Below are 10,073 nucleotides of genomic sequence, written 5' to 3' on the forward strand. Positions count from 1 at the left end.
GGTGCCGTGCTCCCCTCCCCCTGGACCCCTGTTCACCTGTCAGCTGAGAAGGACTTTGCAGAGCACCGAGGCTCTATCTCACCTCCCAGCCCAGGCGCCCGGGACGATTTGAGGCCCAAGTGACCTCAAGGCTGCCTCTCTGTGACTTCTTCCTTTGGGTCTCCTCTCCTCCGCCTGCTTCAGCCCCCCTCTTGCTGACCAGGGGGCCCAATTACAGCCTTCATCTTGCCGCCTGATACTCACCAATCACTGGGCTTCACTCGTGAAATTACCCTAAACAGGCAGTTCCCAAGCTGGGTACTACGGACATCTGGGGCCGGGATCATTCTTTGCCGGTGGGGGGCGGGGGCTGCCCTGTGCATCGTAGGATGTTAGGCGGCATCCCTGGGCCGACCCACTAGGGGCCAGGGATGGCCCAAACCCCCACCCAAGAGTTGTGGCAGCCCAAAATATCCCGCACATCCCCCAAAGCCCCCTGGGGGTCGGGGAGGAGAACTGTCCCAGGTGAGAACCACAGCCTGAAACGGACAGGGGCTGTGTACAAAGCGGGGCACACTGCCCCCCAGAAACACCACCAGCATCCTGCATGGAAGGCAGCCTTTGGGACACACAGGTTATAGGAAACAAGATTTCCTTAAATTTAAAAACTTTGTGCTTCATTTATTTTTTATTTTTTTTAATGTGTATTTATTTTTGAGAGAGAGACAGAGTGCAAGCGGGGGGAGGGGCAGAGCGAGAGAGGGAGACACAGAATCCGAAGCAGCTCCAGGCTCCGAGCTGTCAGCACAGAGCCCGACGCGGGGCTCGAACTCACGAACCGCGAGATCATGACCCGAGCTAAAACCAGGAGCCGGACACTTAACCGAGTGAGTGTTAAGTTAACGCTTAACTGAGACACCCGGGCGCCCCCAAAACTTTGTGCTTCAAAAGGACACCAGCAAGAAGGTCAAAAGACAACCCACAACAGGCAGAAAATATTTGCAAATCATATATCTGATAAAGGATTTCTATCTAGAATATATAAAGAACCCTCACAACTCAATAAAAAAAACCACAGTTTAAAAGTGGACAGAGATCCACGCAGATGCTCAATGTCACTCATCACCAGGGAAACGCCAATCAAAACCACGAGATACCACCTCACACCTCATCCGAAAGGCTATTATCGAAAAGATAAGAAATAACAAGTGTTGGCGAGGGTGCGGAGAAAAGGGAGCCTCTGCGCACTAGTGTTAAAATCAAGGACAGAGACCGGCCTTGAAAGTTCCCTGAGACAGAACCAGCTGAGGCCTGCAGGCAAAGCTTAAAATTCAGCTTAGTTTGCACCGCTAACTTGACCTGGATCACTTTGCTTGTGCCTCTGGAAATGGTAAGTTAAACTTGAACTGTTTCCCAAGGTTGATATGACCGTAGCCCAGCTGAAAATTGTAACATTGTAACCAATCACCTTGAGGCATAAACAGTCATTGCTTTCTTCCTGTAAAAGCTGCTTTACAGCAACGTACCCCTGAGCCTCATCCAGTGTTTTAGTTTGAGTGCTCCCGGCTTGCAAACCATGTTTTTGGTGTGTGTACAATTTCTACTAAACACTACGTGAGTGATTCACTGCTTTCACTTTGGCTATTTTGAACCTTTGAGAGAGACAGTGTAAACGGAGGCAGCCACACTGTGGCAAACAGTAAGGAGGCTCCTCACAAGATTCAAAATCGAACACCCATATGATCCAGCCACCCTGCTTCCGGTATTTATCCAAAGGAAACAAAATCACCGACTCAAAAAGACCTCTGCACCTTCAAGTTCATTGCAGCATTATTTATAATAGCCACGACATGGAAACAACCTAAGTGCTCACTGATAGATGAATGGATAAAGAAAATGCAGTGTATACACACACACATATGATTGTGACATATACACACACACACATATAATGCATATATATTGGAATATTATTCAGCTATAAAAAAAGAAGGAAGCCCTGCCATTTGTGACCACATGGGTGGATCTTGAGGGCATTATTGCTAAGTGAAATAGGTCAGAGAAAGACAAATACTGTATGATCTCACTTATATATGGAATCTTCAAAAAATATGGACAAAAGATCTGAAGAGATATTTGCCTCTCTCTCAAAATAAATAAATAAACTTAAAAGAAAAAAAAGGGGGGGAGATATTTTCGGGCGCCTGGGTGGCTCAGTCGGTTAAGCTTCCGACTTTGGCTCGGGACATGATCTCATGGTTCGTGAGTTCGAGCCCCGTGTCAGGCTCTGTGCTGACACCTCGGAGCCTGTTTCAGATTCTGTGTCTTCCTCTCTCTCTGCCCCTCTCCCACTTGCACTCCGTGTGTGTGTGTGTGTGTGTGTGTGTGTGTGTGTCTCAAAAATAAATACACATTAAAAAAGAGAGAGAGATTTGCTATGGAGTGCATATTTGTGTCCCCCCCCCCCAAAAAAAAAAAATTCAGGGGTTGAAATTTAAATCCCCCCGTGTGATGGTATTAAGAGGCAGGGCCTCTGGGAAGTGATTGGGTCACGAGGGTGGAGCCTCATGAGTGTGATTAGTGCCTTTTTGTAAGAAAAGACGTAGAGAGATGACCTCTCTCCTCTTCTGCCAGGCTCCTAGAAGATGACTTCCTATAAATCAGGAAGAGGGCCCTCAGCAAGAATCCAAACACGATCTCAGACTCTCCAGCTTTCCAGAAGCCTGAGAAATAAATGTTTGTGGTTTAAGCCCCCCAGTTTCTGGCATATTTGTTATAGCAACCCAAACTAAGACAGCAGTTCTCCAAAGAAGATACACAAGTGATCGACACATACTTGAAAAGATGCCCCACAGTCACCAGTCGTTAAGGAAATGCACATCAAACCCACAAGGATACCACCAGACACCCACTAGAACGGCGGTAATTAACAAGCCTGCTGGCTTTCCTTCCGTTGCGCGCATTTCTCGTGGAAATGTGATACGTGCGGATGGGAAAATGTTTGAGGGAAATGTGAAGGGAGTGGAAAAGACAACAAAAAGGATAACAAGCAGGCGTCCCTCCTCCCCCAGAGTCCCCAACCCCCAACCCTGGAGGCCGCTTCTCTCCACACATTTTTGTTTCTCTTTCCAGGTTTTTTTTAGAAGCCTCCACACAAACTGTTCCCTCTCCTACACATTATTTTGACCCCTTCTGTTTTCCTGTAAGAAATCATGGCGATCTTCCCACGTGATTCATATTCACAATGCACGGTGGTGCCTTAAATACTTTTAAGTTTCGTTCCCGGCACAACAGAGGGTATTTTACGCACCATCTGTTCCTTTCACAGTGCTCTGGAGCCCTTGCTTGACTGAAGCATGCAGTATGTACCACGGCCCCCATTTTACACGGTGGGAGGCACAATTTCACAATTATAAGTGGAGGCTAAAAGATGGAGGGAAGTACAGGGAAGATGAATAATCCAAAACCCGCCAGAGAAAAGAAAAAGAGCAGAGGGAAGAACGTGCATATTTGCAGACAGAGCAGCAGCAGCAGCCCTCAGGGCTAGGAGTTTGGACCGTGTGGACGGCCGCAGGAGGACCAGAGTTTATGTGTGTGTGTGTGTGTGTGTGTGTGCAAGCACACGTGTGCGCTTATGTGTGTGTGCTGCCCACGGTGAATCGTATCGTTGGGTGGTGTTATTGTTTCCGAAGGCTGTCGTAACAAATTCGCACAAACGAGACACTTAAAACAACTGAAATTTACTCTTCTGGAGGCAAAAAACAAAAAAAAACAAAAAAAAAAAAAACAAAAAAAAAAAAACCAAACAAACAAACAAATAAAAAAACAAACTAAAAACCAGAGTGAGGGTGGGGTTGATTCTTTCTGGAGGCTCCGAGGGAGAATCCGCCCCATGCTCCCGGTTTCTGGCGGCTGCCGTGAGCCCTTGGCTACGTTATTCCCGTCTCTGCCTCGTTCATCTCACGGCCTTCTCTTCTGTGCCTTGTGTCTGTTTCCCCTTATGCTTTTCGTATACAGTCACCTGTTACTGGATTTAGGACCCACTGCGAATCCAAGATGATCTCACCTTGAGATCCTTATGTGAATCACATCTGCAAAGAGTCTTCTTTCCAAATTAGGGTCTCAGTGTAAGTCCAGATGAATGTATCTTGGCGGGAGGGGGGGCACAATGGTTTCTACTATATTTACAGACTTGTGCAGCCATCACCTCTATCTAGTCCCAGAATCTTTCATCACCCCAAAGGAAATCCCATCCCCCTGAGCAGTCACTCCTCCCCACCCCTCTCCCCCAGCCCCTGACCACTAATCTGCTTTTCTGTCTCCATGAATTTACCTATTCCGGACATTTCATAGAAATGTTCAAATGGATACACGCTCTGTGACCTTCTATGTCTGGCTTCTTTCGGGTTCATCCACATAGCAGCGTATATCCCTGCTTTATTACTTTTTAGGACTAATATTCCATTGTTTGGACACACCCCATTCTGGTCATTCACTCACCCACTGATGGGCATTTGGGTTGTTTCCACCTTTTGGCTATGGTGGATAGTCCTGCTATGAACGATGTGCTCAAGGATCTCTGAGTTCTCTGTGTTCGGTTCTTTGAGGTCCATACCTAGGGGTGGAAGGAGTGAGTCACATGGTAATTCTACGTCCAAGTTTTTGACGAGCCGCCATACTGCCTTCCACAGAGGCAGCACCACTGTCCTCATATCTGACACCTAAACCATTGTCAGGTTTGGTCATTCACCAGAGGGGCTCACAGAACTCACTGGAAGCTGGAAAGAGATGCACAGGGCAGGGCGCAGAGGGGGTCCAAATGCGGACCCCCAGTTACCCTCTCCCCGGGGTGTCGCAGATGGCCGTTCTTCCCCCCCAACCACACTGCACGACAATGCACACCAATCTTGCCGACCAAGGGATCTTGCCTGAGCCTTGGTGCCCAGTTTTGTTGGGGCTTGGTCATCTACGGCCCACATGGCTGACATTCAGTCTCCAATCTCCTCCAGAGGCAGTACCGAAATGCTGTGGGCCATAACCCGCAGACAAACACACATTCTTGTCAGGCGGAACATTCCAGAGGACTGGAGGTCACTTCCCAAGAGCCAAGAGCAAAGGCCCGACCTCTCTGAGGCCAGGTTAATTCTTCACCACACACACATCTTGGCAGTTTCTTCTGCAGCTATTTTCTCTACCTTCCTCCTGGAGTGTGAAGAATGACCCTCCCTGTATCGTTTACATTTTTTTATTGTGGTGAGAAATGCATGAAATTTACGATCTTAACCACTTCTAAGCAGACAGGTCAGTGGTGTTGAGTATATTCACGTTGTTATCCAACCAGTCAGTTTGCAAAACTGAAACTGTGTCCCCACGAAGCACTGACTCCCCAACCCTCCCCCACCCCCGTCCCTGGCACCCCCCAGTCTACCTTCAATCTCTTTGAACGTGACTACTCTAGGGGCCTCGTATTAAGTGGAATCACACAGTATTTATCCTTTTGTGGCTGGTTCATTGCACTTAGCCTAATGTCCTCAAGGTCCATCCACACTGTGGCATGTGCCAGAATTTCCTTCCTCTTTTAAGGTTGAATAATATTCCTCTGTGTAGGTAGGTCACATTTTGTTAATCCATCCGTCTGCCTACGGACACATGGGTTGCTTCCACATCTTGGCTATTCTGAGTGTTGCTGTGAACACGGGTGTGCAAAAATCTCCTCAAGGTCCTGCTTTCATTTCCTCTGGATATATACCCAAAAGTAGAATTGCTGAGTCTATGGCAGTTATATTCTTAATTTTCTGAGGAACCATCATACTGCTTTCCATAGTGGCCGCATCACTTTTACATTCCCACCCATCACGCATAAGGGTTCCAACGTCTCACATCTTCGCCAACACTTGTTAGTTTGATAGTAGCCATCGGATGGGTGTGAGGTGGTATCTCATTATGGTTTTGATTTGCATTTCCCCTTATGACTATGACGTTGAGCATCTTTATAGGTTTGTTGGCCATTTGTGTACCACATTAGGAGAATTGTCGGTTCGAGTCCTTTGTCTCTTCCTTCGATTATTTGGGGGTTTTTTGGTTGCTGTTGTTGAGTTATAGGAGTTCTTTATGTACTCTGGATATTAGTCCCTTACCATATATATGTTCAGTGAATATTGTTTACCATTTCACAGGTTGCCTTTGCACTCTGTTCATGTCCTTTGATGCACAGAATTTTAAAATTTTGATGCAGTCCACTTTGTCTGTTTTTACTTTTGTTTCCTGTGCTTTTGGTGTCACGGCCGGGAAATCCTTGCCAAATCCAATGTCGTGAAGCTTTTCCCTGTTTAGTTTTTTTTTTTTTTTTTTCTTTTTTAAGTAATCTCTACACCAAACGTGGGGCTCGAACTCACAACCCCGAGATCAAGAGTTGCACATTCTACTGACTGAGCCAGCCAGGCGCCCCCCCTCCTCTGTTTTCTTCTAAATTTTATCATTTTAGGTCTAATGTTTAGGTCTTTGATCATTTTAAGTTACCATTTGTGTATGGTGCTAAGTAAGGGGTCAACTTCATTCTTTTTTAATTTTTTAATGTTTATTTCTGAGACAGGGAGAGACAGAGCATGAGTGGGGGAGGGGCAGAGAAAGAGGGGGGACACAGAATCCAAAGCAGACTCCAGGCTCCGAGCTGTCAGCACAGAGCCCCACGTGGGGCTCGAACCCACAGACCACGAGATCATGACCTGAGCTGAAGCTGGATGCTCAACCAACTGAGCCACCCAGGCGCCCCTCAATTTCATTCTTTTGCATGTGGATATCCAGTTTTTCCAGCACCATTTGTTCAGAGACTCCTCTTGCCTCACTGAATGGTCTTGGCACCCTCGTTTAAAATAATTTGACTATATATGTGAGGTTTTACTTCTCGGCCCTCTATTCTATTCCATTGTTCTGCATGTTTGTCTTTATGCCAGTACCGTGCTATTTTCATTATTTTAGCTTTGGAGTAAGTTTTGAAATCACAAATTGAGACCTCCCAACTTTGTTACCCTTGAGGTGCCATATGCATTTTTGGGAAGGATTTTATTCGTTCTCTTAAAAAATGCTGTTGGCCTTTTGACAGGGATTCATTACATCTATAGATCACTTAGGGTAATAGTGACATCTTAACAACATGACGACTTCCAGTCTATGAACATGGGATGTCTTTCCATTTATTTGTGTCTTCTCTCTTTCACTAAAGTTTTCTAGTTTACACGTTTTTTGCTTTCTTGGTTAAGTTTATTCCTAAGTGTTTTATTCTTTGTGGTCCTCTTGCAAGTGGATTATTTCCTTAACTTCCCTTTTGGATTGTTCATTGTTAGTGTATAGAAACACAACTGAATTCTGAGTGTTGATTTTGTATCCTGCAACTTTGCTGAATTCATTTATTAGTTCTCACAGTTGTGTGTGTGTGTGTGTGTGTGTGTGTGTAATTTTAGGATTCTTCGTATACTATCATGTCATTTGCAAACAGATGCGATTTTAATTCCTCAATTCCTACTGGGATGGCTTTTATTCTTCTGACCTCATTGCCCTGGCTGAGACTTCCATAGTACTATGTTTAATAAAAGCGGTGAAGTGGAGATCCTTGCTTCTAATTTCAGAGGAAAAGCTTTCAGTCTTTCACTATTGAGTATGTTGAGTATGACGTATGATGTGATCTGTGGGTTCTTCATATATGGCCTTTATTATGTTAAGGTAGCTTCCCTAAGTCGGTTTGTTGAGTGCTTTTATTATGAAAGGGTGTTGCATCTTGCAAAGTGCTTTTTCTGCATCAATCGATATAATCATGCTTTATTTTCCACCATTTTGTTTGAATAAACCTCTTTTTTTCTTTATCCTCAGCCCTAACAGTGTTTGAAGAGGGAAAGCAGAAAGGATGAGTTAGATGGGTGCATTCACGAAACACTGTCTACCCTTTAAGCCTCCTCCAATATAAACATTTTCTGAGCACAACCTTCCCATCGTACACAGAGGCCGCACAGTGAGCCCCATACCCAAGGCTCAGGACTGGCTGTTCAAAGAGTGTCAGACAACACAAGTCTTACTCTGATACCAGTTACAATGTGTGAGTTTTCCCTCCACGACACCAAGCAATTCTAGGACGCCCAGCTGGGTGTCCTACAATTTAACTCAACTCGGGCACGACCTACACGGAGACAGTGTCAGGCCCACTGCCTCCGGGTTCAGTCCTAAAAGGCTGTCTTCCACTTCAGCTGCCCATCACCAGTCCAGGTTGCTCTCCGTGCTCCTGATTGATGGGCTATAAAATCAGAGGTTCCCATGACCTCTTCCCTCGAGTTCCATTAATTTGCTAGAGTGAGTCACAGAACTAAGAAAAACTGCTTACTCATTCAGTATATCACCAATTTACTATAAAAGGATATGACTCAGGGACAGCCTGATAGAATAGATGCGTCCGGCAAGGTAGGGGGGAAAGGGCATGTAGCTTCCATGGCCTCCCTGCACGTGCACCCTCCCGGCACCTCCTTAAGCTCACCAAGCAGACCAGACATTCTCTGAATCCTATCCTTTTGGGGTTTTATGGAGGCTTCATCCCACGAGCATGGCTGATTCAAACACTGACCCTTGGCAACTGAACTCAATCACCAGCCCCTCACCTCTCCCAGAAGACGGGGATGTTGGGGGTCGGGTGGGGCTCAAAGTTCCAACCCTCTAACCACCACAGTTGGTTCTCCCCATCCTTACGTTACCTAGGGGCTTTCCAAAAGTCGCCTGGTTAACAGCAAAATACACCTTTATCCTTCTCATCACTTAGTGGTTTGCAAGGGTGGTAGGAGCTCTGCCCAAAATCCAGGTGAAGACCAAACATATTTCTTACTATCAGTCACAATATCGTGGGGCACCTAGGTGGCTCAGTCGGTTAGGTGTCCAACTCTCGATTTGGGCTCAGGTCACGATCTCACGGTTCATGGGATCCAGCCCCGAGTTGGGCTCCGTGCGGACAGCACAGAGTCTGCTTGGGATCCTCTTGCTCCTTCTCTTTCTGCCCCTCCCCTGCTCAGGCACTCACATGCACCTGCTCTCTCTCAAAGTAAGTAAACTTAAAAAGGTATCCTAACTTTCAGCAGTCCCCTATACACAGAAAACAGAGACTTGAAGAGCAAAAGGGGTTCATTTTTCAAATATCAAAAAAACCCAGTGACCATACAGATAGCTGTAACAAGTGCATAAAGTGGTCAAGTTCACTGAGTATCACATACCGATCACTGAAAAGCCCTCTCTGAACAAGCGTCGTAGGAATGTGCTTTTCCCAGCTGTTTGCAGGGAGGTCTTCACTCGGGTTAGTGAACGTGGCCTGGGTGTGGGTTCAGGAGGCACGAAGCACGTTGTCACCTGAGGGGAGCATGCTCTCAAGCTCTCCCCGAGATTTCCCAGTGGTGCTCTCTCCCTTGAGATACTAATGGACTTCCTTGTTCTCTTCCCAGACTTCTGGTTAATGAAGCCTGCTTCTGTAACTAAAGGATATGAAATATTCTTTTTTTGAATGTTTGTTAATTTATTTTTAAATTTTTTTTAACGTTTATTTATTTTTGAGACAGAGAGAGACAGAGCATGAACAGGGGAGGGGCAGAGAGAGAGGGAGACACAGAATCTGAAACAGGCTCCAGGCTCCGAGCTGTCAGGACAGAGCCCGACGCGGGGCTCGAACTCACGGACCATGAGATCATGACCTGAGCCGAAGTTGGACGCTTAACCGACCAAGCCACCCAGGCGCCCCAATGTTTATTTATTTTTGACAGAGAGTGCATGTGCACGCAAGGGGGAGGCACTGGGGGCGGGGGGTGGGGGGCGCAGACACAGGAGCCGAATCGGGTATCTTGATCGGGAAAGAACCCAATGCGGGGCTCGCACTCACGAACCTTAAGATCACGACCTGAGCTGAAGCCAGATGCTGACCCGACTGAGCCACCCAGGCGCCCAGGATATGAAATATTCTCAAAATCTGCCATTCCCATCGTGTTTTTGATGGTGTCGGAGACACACTCTATCGGTGACAGCAATGCCCACACTTTACTAATACCATGCACAACCGTGCTACTTGGGAAATG

Source organism: Panthera uncia, chromosome A2, assembly GCF_023721935.1.
Source record: "Panthera uncia isolate 11264 chromosome A2, Puncia_PCG_1.0, whole genome shotgun sequence".
Taxonomy (NCBI): Eukaryota; Metazoa; Chordata; class Mammalia; order Carnivora; family Felidae; genus Panthera; species Panthera uncia.